At 45.4% G+C, this 13,579-nt stretch overlaps 1 long non-coding RNA gene across 1 annotated transcript; it reads left to right on the top strand.

Annotated features, from left to right (window-relative positions):
• Positions 1-5,010: 5,010 nt before the first annotated feature.
• LOC138661633 (uncharacterized) lies at positions 5,011-12,468 on the top strand. The gene is made up of 2 exons (XR_011317953.1): positions 5,011-5,340; positions 12,186-12,468. It is a non-coding gene; the product is annotated as an uncharacterized lncRNA (long non-coding RNA).
• Positions 12,469-13,579: the final 1,111 nt, after the last annotated feature.

Genomic DNA, 13,579 nt, shown 5'->3' on the forward strand with positions numbered 1-13,579 from the left:
TGATCTGGTGTAAATGCCGCTGTTCTCCTGAATCCGGCGTTGTTTTTCTCTTATTTCTACACCTCTCCGTTCCTGAGATATGGCCTCCTCTTCCTTGTGTATAAATCTAGTCTTTTTTTAAGCCAAATGGGCGTGGCCTAGAACTCTTACACCGCTACATTTACATACAGGGAAGAGGAGGCCATATGTCAGTAATGGAGATGAGCAGGAAAAAAAGAAAAACATCGCCGGATTCAGGAGAACAGCGGTATTTACATCAGGCTAAAAAAAAAAAAAAGGCAGGTCCCCTTTAAAAAAATGTTTCACCGGGTACATGTACCAGTCTCGGTCTAGCCTATGGGTCTCAGCTAGAAGATACTCATCCGAAGGGCTGCAGGTTACATAGTCTATAAAATCCATAAAAGGAAAAAGACAATTTCTCTGCAACATTTCTTTAATTGGAAGAAACAGTAAAATAAGCCACAGAACACCCAGGGCACGTGGCACCGTGCCCACAGCTGCTTCATGTAGTCACTTGTTGTTCTGGTAACTGGGCAGAATTTCAGATGTTTCACATTGCGTTCCCATTGCTGTAGGTTACATCAGATATATGGTAGAAACAGTAGTACAGTAATCCCTCACCTGCGATGACCCCAATGAGATGACCTAATGGTACGTCTTCCATGATCACATCATCCTTAGCTCTGAGGCTGTTGTCTAGTCCTGTGTAGACTCACAGATAGGTCCCTTCCCACTTGGAAGAATGAGTATTCGGCTATGATAAATGTTCACTTCTTCGATAAATGGCACCAGTGTGGATTACTCCCAGTTATCCCCAGACACTGGTTACAATGGCGTCTCAGGATTAAATTCCCTTACCTCACACACCACAGCAATTAATTACTAGGTTTATGGAGATTGGGAGAAAGCCTGCCCCAAAAGAAGAAGACCATGTAGACACCATAGACAATGTATGGAGTAAAGTATTGGACTCACATCTTAATCACTGAATTCTGTTTACCCCCATCGCCCCCAGTGTATAATATTCGGCCCTCATCCTCGATGTATAACATCCGGCCCCCAGTGCATAATATTCGGCCCTCATCCTCGATGTATAACATCCGGCCCCCTGTGTATAATATCCGGCCCCTCACCCCTGATGTATAACATCCGGCCCCCAGTGTATAATATCCGGCCCCTCACCCCTGATGTATAACATCCGGCCCCCCAGTGTATAATATCCGGCCCCTCACCCCTGATGTATAACATCCGGCCCCCAAGTGTATAATATCCGGCCCCTCACCCCTGATGTATAACATCCGGCCCCCCAGTGTATAATATCCGGCCCCTCACCCCTGATGTATAACATCCAGCCCCCAGTGTATAATATCCGGCCCCTCACCCCTGATGTATAACATCCGGCCCCCAGTGTATAATATCCGGCCCCTCACCCCTGATGTATAACATCCGGCCCCCAGTGTATAATATCCGGCCCCTCCCCCCTGATGTATAACATCCGGCCCCCCAGTGTATAATATCCGGCCCCTCACCCCTGATGTATAACATCCGGCCCCCCAGTGTATAATATCCGGCCCCTCACCCCTGATGTATAACATCCAGCCCCCAGTGTATAATATCCGGCCCCTCACCCCTGATGTATAACATCCGGCCCCCCAGTGTATAATATCCGGCCCCTCACCCCTGATGTATAACATCCGGCCCCCCAGTGTATAATATCCGGCCCCTCACCCCTGATGTATAACATCCGGCCCCCCAGTGTATAATATCCGGCCCCTCACCCCTGATGTATAACATCCAGCCCCCAGTGTATAACCTCCCTTCCCTTGCCTGCTCTCTTCCTTTACTATCGTAACAGAACGGCCGGTGGTGCAGAGCTCACTGATGCCAGTGGGGGTCCTGTAACAGGAACCACCGGGGTAACAAGTCTGTTCATGACATTTCTTCCTCCCGAATCTTCACCCATCACCTATGAGTGATATTACTGAGAAGTGGTAGGAACCGCAGCAACTCAACCATGAAGTGGTGGAGACTCCGTAACGTTACAGAGCAGAGGTCCGAGTGCTGAGAAGATGCAGAGGGCAGAGAATACACCACTTCTCTGCTGACTCCATAACTGCAGAGTCGAGGCCTCCTCTGGTATTAATGTAGGGATATGGACATGCTACCCACGTTTCCCCCTTTAAGAAATCAGTTTCAATGTTATGTGAAGTAATATGTGATGTGAACTGTGTTGTGTATTGTAAATTGTGTAGTGCGTTAATAAACTGTGCAGTTTGACTGTAGAAATGGTTAGAGTTTATGTTTGGGACTAGCCCAGAATGGGAAGGGCTATGTGGGAAGACAGTGGGAACTTCCTTATAGAGAGCCAGAAAGGGCCTGAAGTGCTGAGTGAGTGGACCAAAAGGCGAAAAGGTAACTACATCAAACAGATGTCAAGAGAGGAAAGCAGGATGATATTCGAATTGGATACTTTAATGCCAAAGGGTTTAAATAGCGAAATAGAGCTGTTCGCCTTTGGTACATGAAGGAGTCAGGTGATCGCTGCTGTAGATAAAAGTGCAGATATCCTCCTATGGACCATCCCTGAGGAAGGAATACGTCTATTCCGAAACGCGTAGGAATTGGTCCATCTCACTATCCATAGCCAGTCACGTGTGCCACCACGTGACCGTGACGTCACGCAAGGTCCTGCATTGTCAGTGTACCGAGCGGCTATTCACCACAGCGCGTACCTACTCCACGCTGGTAATAACGAGTGGCGGCTTCGGGGAGTTCTGCCGCCGGCCGGGGCAGCCCCCACAACCCGCACTTTCTTCGGTATCATACCTGTTCTTATATTTGGATTTACTGCACTGATCACAATCGGAAAAGCGGACGAATGGAAAAGCATACTGGGGCATAAAAGGTAAACATCTCCTAGCGACCTCAGAATATTTATTCCTAGAATTCCTCTGTGTGACTTTTAGGTTTTCAACACTTTTTTTATGCGCTTGTATATTACTAAATGAAATTTTATAATACACTTTCATCTCTAAGCATCCATTTTTTATGCAACTAGATTTACACTGCTGAAAGCTTAGTGGGTGCTGGAAGATTTGGAAGATCAGATTATATAGGAGGTGCCTCTAATCATTGTTCCATACTAATAAGAGAGGGATTATCTTTAGCGCAGATATAGAAATGTTTCATATTAGCCCATAGTGAGAGGTGCTAGTGTATGGCACAATGACAGTCTGCTTCTAGATGTTCAGACAGGGCCTAGCTTGCAGCTAGAGCAGATGTTTGGTCTGAGTGCTTGGCAAGGCCACGTGGAATGGGTGTTTTATGGCAAGAGATAAAGGAGACCGGGATAAAGATAGCGTGATCCTGAGGAAAAGACGGAGAGAAGGACAGTGCCGGCTCAGAGGACTGTTCAGAGATCAGACTGACCAAGGGAGAAATTCCAGAAAAGGTACGCCTAGCTGCATGGCCCCGAGTAGCTTACAACTCTTAAAGGTAATGGGACAGGACAGAATGGAATATAAGACAAAGTGAGTGACCTAGGCGGGAGTTCCCTAGGCATCAGAGAGATTAAAGCTGAATCCGGCCATATTGGCAAACATTCTCCTTTATGAGCAGAATCAGAAGAACTGCAGGAAGAGGAAATTATTTGGACTGTACATGGACTGTACTATGATGCTTAGCTGGGTGGTGGTGAAGGGCATGAAATCAGTGGGGGCAGAAATGTGTGAGGCCAAGCAAGTAACAAAATTGTGTACTGAGATGCTCTGCATTAATGAAGAAACGTGAGAAGTTGTGTGCCCGCTATCCTGTGTACATAGTTATCACGCACTGGCTGTTTAGTAAAGTATCGTTTATTAAGAACTTGTGGTCTCCTTTCATGAACTGGTTAACATCAGGTCCTGGCCAACCAGCAATATCGGGACATATAGCCTGCATGGGCGTAGCGCTCTCACAGCACAAGTCCACACACCCAGCCTACATGTAACTTGTTGGGGAGCAAGAGGAGAGTACTTAGTCCACGGCTACCACCTTGTGCCACGTTACAATATCAACAAGGGTGCCATCTACATATTTATGCCTAGGCATTTAGGATGGGAGGTTCTAAAATCTCCTGCTGGTGTAATGTGGAGGTGTCCCAGTACTTTTCTTCACATAGTGTAGATGTTGCCTTTTGTAGGACTTGAACCAAAGACTAAGAACTGATGCATATTAATGAACCGACAGGTGTTCAACATTTACAATCACCTTAAAAGTATGGCTTGTGAGGATAACCCCTTTGCCATTAAGTGGCATAGTGTGAGGAGGGCCATAAGCCCTAGATTTTATAAAAAGTGTAGCAAGCAGCCCAGTAAGTGACACATCGCTGGAATCAGGGTCTCTGCCCCTAAATTATGCTGCTCTCAGATGGACTAGTTAAAAACCTGATGATAAATTCTCATTAAATGACCAGCTCCTAAATCACTGTTTCTTCCTCAAAAGACGCAGAGAGTGCACACCAATGCTGCCTATGCAGAGCACAGCAGTCCGATGAGTTTGGCTGCTGTACTCTGCAAAGGCGGCGCCGGCGACTGTTATAACAAAACTCAGTGTAATCGATAAAGTTTCTCGTCTCGGTCACTGCCTATGCAGAGTGCCGCAGTGGTCGGAAAACTCATCATCTCGACTGCTGCTCTCTGCATAAGCAGCGACCAACAATATTGACATTTCCATTCCAACTCCTCCGTCCGCAGTTGTCGTCTTCCTCCGTTGCCCATGAGTGTTCATCCACTATGGTATATGCTCCTTTGTAAACATTACGAGCCCTGGTTAACCCTTTGTTTGCTCCCAGCTATATATAGTACGTTAACTCTTCATTACATCACAGGTAGGTGACATACGGGCCCCGAGGGCACTTCCCAGAATCGCTCGCAACAGGCAAACTTGCCAAACCACATAACTCCCCGCCTCTCTCTGCCTGGCGGGGCGGACACACGTACCTATATAGGTACAAATCTGTTATTATTATGCTTTGAACTCTGTAGGTGAGAGAGAATAGGCATCATGTCTTCCGGAGGCCCCGTCAAAGAGCTGCAGGATAGCTCCGTGTGCCCGCTATGCGGTGGCTACTTCGAGGACCCGGTGACTACAGAGTGCGGGCACAGTTACTGTAGAATATGCCTGGTGACCAATGCCGGAGGGAAGAATAATGCAGGGGGGCAGCTGATGTGCCCGACGTGTGGACGGGTGATGGGATGGCGGGCGGTCACCACCGATGTTCGCCTTGGGGTCACCACACGTATTGCCCAGAGGCTCAATTTCCAAGCCATGCCACCCAGGAGGAAAAAACGTCAGGAGCAGGTGAGAGCGCGCCGATTTTATGTCTCTGAGGATCTTGTTACTAGAGAACAGCCGAATCGGCCCCCAGGGGCACAGGAACAATATTTGGTTACATCAGGCCGCTTATGCCACTTGTTCCCGTACGGATAGAGGATCAATTAGCGTTTAGGAAACAAAGCCTTAAGCCCCATGATGAAGAGAGCGATTATACCCATGCAATGGCTGCAACGTCAACCACGTTTACCAGGCAAAGAATTGCCGTACAGGCCGCCCCCCCGGTTGTATCATGTGCACAGATACGGGACCCCATTATATTATTACACTAGACAAAATAATAATAATGAGTCACAGATACGAGAATACCAAACCAACAACACCAGATAGTAGTGACTTGTGTACACGGTTGGATACAAACATACCGAGCACCGGAGGCTGTACCTATATATATCAATGGGCGAAACACCAACTTCCTGTATGCTAATGTCGGCGTAATTATATATATAAGAACTGTAAATGCTTATAACACGGAGGCGTAATACTGTACATAACCATACATAGGGAAAAAAGATCAGGTTTATGTGGACCCTTAGCGGACAGAGCGTCCTTCTTTGTTTTTTGATTTTTCCTCCTCGCCTTTCAAAAAGCCATAACTTTTTCATTTTTTGGTCGGTAGCGTATCAGGTTTTTTTTTTTGCTGTACGAGTTGCATTAGTTTTTATTATTATTAACATTTCGGGACCCATAAAACGTTCTGATCGCTTTCCTTTTTTTTTTTTTTTGGGGGGGGGGGGAGAAGGAAGCAAAGCGATAAAAAAACCCAGAAATGCTGCCATTTTTATTTATATATTTATTATATGTTTTTGTTTTCATCATATGGTATGAATAATACAATATTTTATTATTTTGACAGTTAGGCACATTTTGATACCAAATATGTAATTTTCTTTAAATTTCTTAAGATTGTTATATGTTTTGGAAGAAGTACGTAATATGAACTATTATAGTTTTTTTTTAAACTATATACAGTATATATATGTTTTGCTTTTTTTCTTGCATTATTTTATTGGTCTCAATAGTGGACTTGAACTTGTGATGACTTGTACGGTAGACGGCAATAATGTTGTATATTGCAGAGTTGTGAGAACTACAGCCCTCCTGAGATCAGGCACAAACATAGCAGACAGGATAGCCTCTGCATGATTCCCCCAGCTGCACATAAAATGCCGTTGTAACGACTGACTGTAGCACAGGTTGAACTGCTGCGATCGGAGCTGCTCTGATCGCAGAGGTCAGGAGCGGGTGCCAGCTGTGTAGCGCAGCTCCTGAGCCCACTCCATGAATGCAGTGTGCACATCTGACGTAGAGAAAATGCTGTAAAGCTTGTTAAAAGATCCAATGTCCTATACACAAAACTTAGCGCACCTCACCATGATAAGTGGCCAGAATGACCCCTAGTTCCTATAAATGGTGGCCCTGTCAAGTATAGAAAATAACACATGACACAAAAGCTTACTGTAACAGGGTTCGCTGTGCCGACAATAGGTGAGCTGATTCTCCCTACCCCACTTCCCGATTATTGCTTCGAAGCATATAAATATGATAGAGCTAATAGCATACCAGTAACAAGAAGAATGTGACATCCAACATCAGGCAAGGGTTAAATACCATAAAAGACCAAAGGGGACCTAGGTGGATCGGAGCTCAATAAGTACACCAGGAGTTTCGCCCCATTTAGCTTCCTCTGGGGAAAAGTGGTAATGTGTTCCTTAAATATCCACATCACATTGACTGAAAAACATATCACCGGTATGAACATGGAGGCAGGGATCTAGTGTGGAGACACAGAGTCCGGTTTTAAAATTGTACATGGCAGCATAAAGTACTCACCTCATACAAGTGTCTAACATAAATTTATCATGTATATGTAAATGCCTTACTAACCACGTGTACTAGGCAGTATTGTGCTGGAGTACTTCAAACCCACCAGAGGAAATAATTCTGGGGGCCACCACACTTACAACACGGCACTAGCCGCATAGGCCGCCCTTATACTTACTTAACTATACTCATTAAGAGGTGTCTTTGTATTGAATTTTCAATGAAAAGGGTAAAATCCGCGGCAGAGCAAAATCCTCATGTAACACATGCAAATTTTGACTTCAGATATGCTATGAAATAAATCTACGTGTGAACCCACTTTTACACTTACTGAAAGGGAAGCCATTAATCAGTCACGGCCTGATGGTTGACATAACTGATTGATGGTCCCCTACACAACTATTTACCCCTGAGGAAGATATTTCATACATGGAAACAAACTACCAGCTTCCCCTGAGGAAGCCATGTGTGGTGATACACAAGAAAAACTACAGAACCCCCCATACCTCCAAGGTCTCTTTGGTGTCATACGGTATTTAATCCATGCACTATTACACTTCACTGCCTGATGTCGGATCTCCCATTATTCCTGTTACTGCTCTGCTATTATGGCTTTATTATATTTGTTTTGTTACGCTGTATAATTGCAAGTTTTAGTATGCGGTACTTGTTTTTTTATTTTGCTTGCACACTGTAGAGATAGGGGGTTGGTTTAGCCATTTATCATGGTGAGCCGATTTAGTTGTGTATAGCACTTTGGAGCTTTTTAGTGTTTTTTAACCATTTTTATTGTTCCTTTGGGTCATAATAAATGGTGTTTACTGCCATTATTTGTACCGTTCTTAGTCTTTTTTTTATCTATGGCTGTAGATATAAGGCAGACAGGCCAAGTAACATAGTAACATAGTTAGTAAGGCCGAAAAAAGACATTTGTCCATCCAGTTCAGCCTATATTCCATCATAATAAATCCCCAGATCTACGTCCTTCTACAGAACCTAATAATTGTATCATACAATATTGTTCTGCTCCAGGAAGACATCCAGGCCTCTCTTGAACCCCTCGACTGAGTTCGCCATCACCACCTCCTCAGGCAAGCAATTCCAGATTCTCACTGCCCTAACAGTAAAGAATCCTCTTCTATGTTGGTGGAAAAACCTTCTCTCCTCCAGACACAAAGAATGCCCCCTTGTGCCCGTCACCTTCCTTGGTATAAACAGATCCTCATTGAGATATTTGTATTGTCCCCTTATATACTTATACATGGTTATTAGATCGCCCCTCAGTCGTCTTTTTTCTAGACTAAATAATCCTAATTTCGCTAATTTATCTGGGTATTGTAGATCTCCCATCCCCTTTATTAATTTTCTTGCCCTCCTTTGTACCCTCTCTAGTTCCATTATATCCTTCCTGAGCACCGGTGCCCAAAACTGGACACAGTACTCCATGTGCGGTCTAACTAGGGATTTGTACAGAGGCAGTATAATGCTCTCATCATGTGTATCCAGACCTCTTTTAATGCACCCCATTATCCTGTTTGCCTTGGCAGCTGCTGCCTGGCACTGTCAGTAGAAGAGACTAATTCTGTATTTATAAATTGCAGGGCTGAATAATATTGCATGTGCCGTCAATGGAAATCCTCTTTCCCCATAATGGTGTGCTTGTGCTTTCCCATTTGCCGCCAATCAGAACATTCAGAGCTGCAGTGTAAAGCATGGGGGACGTTGCAGAGCAGCCAGGACATTAATGGGGGACAAAGGAAAGATGTATGGCAGCTAAAATGATCTATATATAGCTTACGGCAGGGAAAACAACTGATCTAAATGGGAAATATACAATGTATTATCCCATCAGGAGGCCTTTGGGTGTGTAATGTCTCTGGGGTCTCGTCATATTTGTCTGCCCCAACACTTAACCATAGACAAATACAGAGGTGGGTGACAGTACAGGACATTAGAAAACCAGCCCCAACGGCAGTGGCCAGCATGGCTGCATACAATATTTAGGGGCTGCTCCCAATTACTGCAGCTCAGCTCCCATAGAAGTGAATGTCTACATTTTTTTTCCCTTTCATACTAACTCTGGCCTAAAGGTACCGTCACACTTAGCGACGCTGCAGCGATACCGACAACTATCCGGATCGCTGCAGCGTCGCTGTTTGGTCGCTGGAGAGCTGTCACACAGACAGCTCTCCAGCGACCAACGATGCCGGTAACCAGGGTAAACATCGGGTAACTAAGCGCAGGGCCGCGCTTAGTAACCCGATGTTTACCCTGGTTACCATCGTAAAAGTAAAAAAAAACAAACACTACATACTTACCTACCGCTGTCTGTCCTCCAGCGCTGTGCTCTGCACTCCTCCTGTACTGGATGTGAGCACAGCGGCCGGAAAGCAGAGCGGTGACGTCACCGCTCTGCTTTCCGGCTGACCGGCGCTCACAGCCAGTGCAGGAGGAGAGCAGAGCACAGCGCTGGAGGACAGACAGCGGTAGGTAAGTATGTAGTGGTTGTTGTTTTTTACTTTTATGATGGTAACCAGGGTAAACATCGGGTTACTAAGCGCGGCCCTGCGCTTAGTTACCCGATGTTTACCCTGGTTACCAGTGAAGACATCGCTGAATCGGTGTCACACACGCCGATTCAGCGATGTCTGCGGGGAGTCCAGCGACGAAATAAAGTTCTGGACTTTCTTCCCCGACCAGCGACAGCACAGCAGGGGCCTGATCGCTGCTGCCTGTCACACTGGACGATATCGCTAGCGAGGACGCTGCAACGTCACGGATCGCTAGCGATATCGTCTAGTGTGACGGTACCTTAAGGCTAGATGAATGTTTGTCGATGTAAAGCTTATAAGGGTGTCCAAACTTTCCATGTCAGTGGAAAAAAAGGATTGGGCATGTTGACATAAACATGCCCAATCTTTTGTTATCAAGCATGATAAGTCGTTGCTGACAGAGGTGTCTGGTAGTGACTTATTATGCTGCCGTCACACTATCAGTATTTGGTCAGTATTTTACCTCAGTATTTGTAGCCAAAACCAGGAGTGGGTGATAAATACAGAAGTGGTGACATGTTTCTATTATACTTTTCCTCTGATTGTTCCACTCATGGTTTTGGCTTACAAATACTGAGGTAAAATACTGACCAAATACTGATAGTGTGACAGCAGCCTTACCCAGCGTCTAATAAAGGGATTTCCCAAAAATGGCAGATTATCTCTTAACAATAGGATAGGGGAGAATTTGTTGATCCCTGGTTGTCTGGGATCACTGGGATCCTCATTGATCCTGAGAATGGGGCTCCATCCTTTATCAGAGAGGCGCCTGCTCAGCTTCATCCAAATCTACTGCCCCCCCTAGTCGTCGCTCAACTTCACATTCAACTTTTTGATCTATTTCCCTGAACCTGTGGAAATCGAGAACAATAAAACATTTCGCCCGTCGCCTGTTTGTGCTGCGCGCCGCCATGTATCCCGGCCAGCGGCCTAAACCATGATGCAATATTATTGTATTGCGTACAATCGATACCGGGCCCCATCTCCGTGCACGTGCCCATGAGGGGTTAGTACAGGCGTCCTTTGGTCACATGCATAGACAATGGTAGGTGGTTGTGTTTGTGCTTTTTTTGGAAGGGGGCACTTTTCCTGTCAGTGTTTCCTTATGGCGCAGAGTAAATAACCTCTGAGGAGATCAGTAATGACTTCCTCCTACGGGGCACGTGGGCCGTCATGTGGCCGCTTCTGCTTTAGTGAAACCTTTGCCTTTTACATTGAGAGACATTCAAAAAGGAAAAAAATCAGAATACTCCCCATGGATCCCAGTTTTTATCATTACTGCTCAAGGAAAAGACCTCCAGTGTGTGAGACGTATAGAAAAGTGACCCCACAAGGGTGATTCTAGATGGGTTTGTAGAAGGCGAGAGCAAAACAATGACCAAAGAAATGATCTAAAATGGCTGAAATAGCTGCAACAGTTATAGTACGAGACGGACGGAGATGAAACACGGGCCCCAAAGCAAAATCCTTAATAGGGCCCCTACCTACCACGTGCCATTTATAATTCTGGCCGGCCATACGGCAGCAAAACCTTTGGGCCCCTCAGGGACCAGTTCCCAAGTGCAGCTGCTACTTCTGTAGCCCCTTTGCTTCGCTCCCGCAGTAGGGAGCGCAGCTCTGAAGTATAAACTGCTGCACCAATAGGTGAGACTTATTGTAGAGCTCAGAAATTTTCTGTATCAGGACCGTCTATGTTGTGAACATCGTGAGAAACGGCTTTGTGGCTTTTTGCAATTAGGCTTATAGTTTAGGGTGACTGCAGGAAGCTTGTGGTCGACGACTTCAGAGGTTTGGAAAATGTGAGACGGGAAGAAGCAGCAAATTAGAAGAGTGACCTAATTTATATTATAGTGTTGAGGGGTGCAGGGACTTTCCACTAAGGCTCTTGTTTTTACATCTGCAAAAATATTAGACCCTTTTGTTTGATCCTGCGGTCATGTTATACTCCCTCATCGGCTGCCTCTTCCTGGTTGTGTGTATCTGCATAGGAGCTGTGTACACAAAACAGCCAGAGATTTTTCCAAAACAGAACAGCTTCATTGACCTATGGGGTCCACCAGATTACTGTTACCCCAGGGGGCAAAGGATTCAATGTACGGCCCTTATCCAGTATCTACGTACCCCGGCCCAGCAAAGTGTCTACGTGTCACCTCACACAAATGCCCCATTGCCCCACACCGGCTCCACTTTTGGTAACCTACAGTTTGCCATACTTTATGACTTTTCAGAAAAAGGTAATGGCTCCTGGAAGAACTGGTAAATCTCCAGGACTAAATCTGCCAGTAACCTTCCAAAAATTCTGCTATACCGCTTGCTTATGCCCAATCATGGAGGGAAGATGGGATGGGCATGGTCTCAAAAACGGCATGGCTATTTCAACAAATGTCACCTAATGAAATAGATTCCTAAACGTGGTCTTCTTTTTTGTTTTTCTAGGAAATCTAGAGACTCGCGCAGACCAGAAGACGCCAACGCTGAAGAACACTGCCCTGCCCAGATGTCTATGATAGCCTGCAGAGCATCGCACCTTTGCTGCTCATTATGGCCAGCCGAATGTAAAATTTGTCAATAACTTATATCTATATATTTATGTAGCATGTATTTGGATGTATTTTTTGCTTTTTTTTTGTAATAATGTTTGTAATATACACGTGTGTAATACTTATTTTATATTCTGGTATTATATATATATTAAAGACGTTGTGTATGGTTCGCTAAACCTGGAGCGTCTACTGCTTTGTATTGGATGATGACTCCCACAGGCACGTAGCATTGTTAGCAATTATATCGGGTCTGCGCAGAAGGGGGGTAAATATCGTCAGAAAATGACATCAAATAAGGTTTTCTATCGAACATACATCTTTTAGTCTCGAAAGCTGTCACCTCTGTGAAGCCAGATAACACTTCATACATGATGTGAAGCAGCAGCTCCTCCTACTCCTCTCACCTCCCTGCACAGCAGTCACTGCACATAACACTGAGCATGCTCACTACACTTTCCCATAGAAATCAATGGGCTGTTTTCAGAGTTCTGTATAGATGTGTGCTGGAGCAAGATCACCTGCTGTGACCTCCTCACCTCACTCATCACTGCCGCACCCTACTTCAGTGCCACCCGCTCTGACAGAACACAGCAGGGTGGCACCGCAAGAGGTGACAAGATGGACGCGGAAGTGCACGCAGGGGCAGGAACACCATTGATGCAACCTGTGCAACCAAGAGATAAAAGGGTGTATTCCACCTCCAAATGAGCAAGAAGCTTCTATCACACACACAAATCGGGGCCCCTATACTGTTCATTCACAGGGGACCTCTTCAGTCTGTGTCCACCATTATGCCATTTGCTGCTCTTGCCTGCCCAACATCATGGGGTCCGCGATGACCGGGCTCCAGATCAGCAGCTGCACCTATAGTTCCCATCTAATCCTGTATCTACAGACATATCTGGAAACGTTTTGGATTCCAAGTGCAAAATCTATAGAATACCCCCTACACTGATAGTAGGGGGACCTTTGGCCCCTCAGTGCCTAGATGCAACTCCTACCTGCTCATCCCTATCAATTAACCCTTAACAGTAACATTTAATAATTTGATAAGTGTTTAAAAAAGTAGTCGGTGATGCTGTGAAGGGGAAGACTGTGAGGGGATAGTACCACTATGGCCTATTTAATCCCCAAATCATGCGGGGCCCAGAGGTCAGACCCCTCAGGGCCGAACATATCATTGGTGCAGAGGTAAGGGGGCCCATTTCCACCTTCAAAGCAGGTAACATTGTGCATTCTGATGATCCGATATTTGCTATTACTTTTCTACTTTTTTAAAATAAAAAA

The sequence above is a fragment of the Ranitomeya imitator genome, chromosome 2 (assembly GCF_032444005.1).
Source record: "Ranitomeya imitator isolate aRanImi1 chromosome 2, aRanImi1.pri, whole genome shotgun sequence".
NCBI classification, from domain to species: Eukaryota; Metazoa; Chordata; class Amphibia; order Anura; family Dendrobatidae; genus Ranitomeya; species Ranitomeya imitator.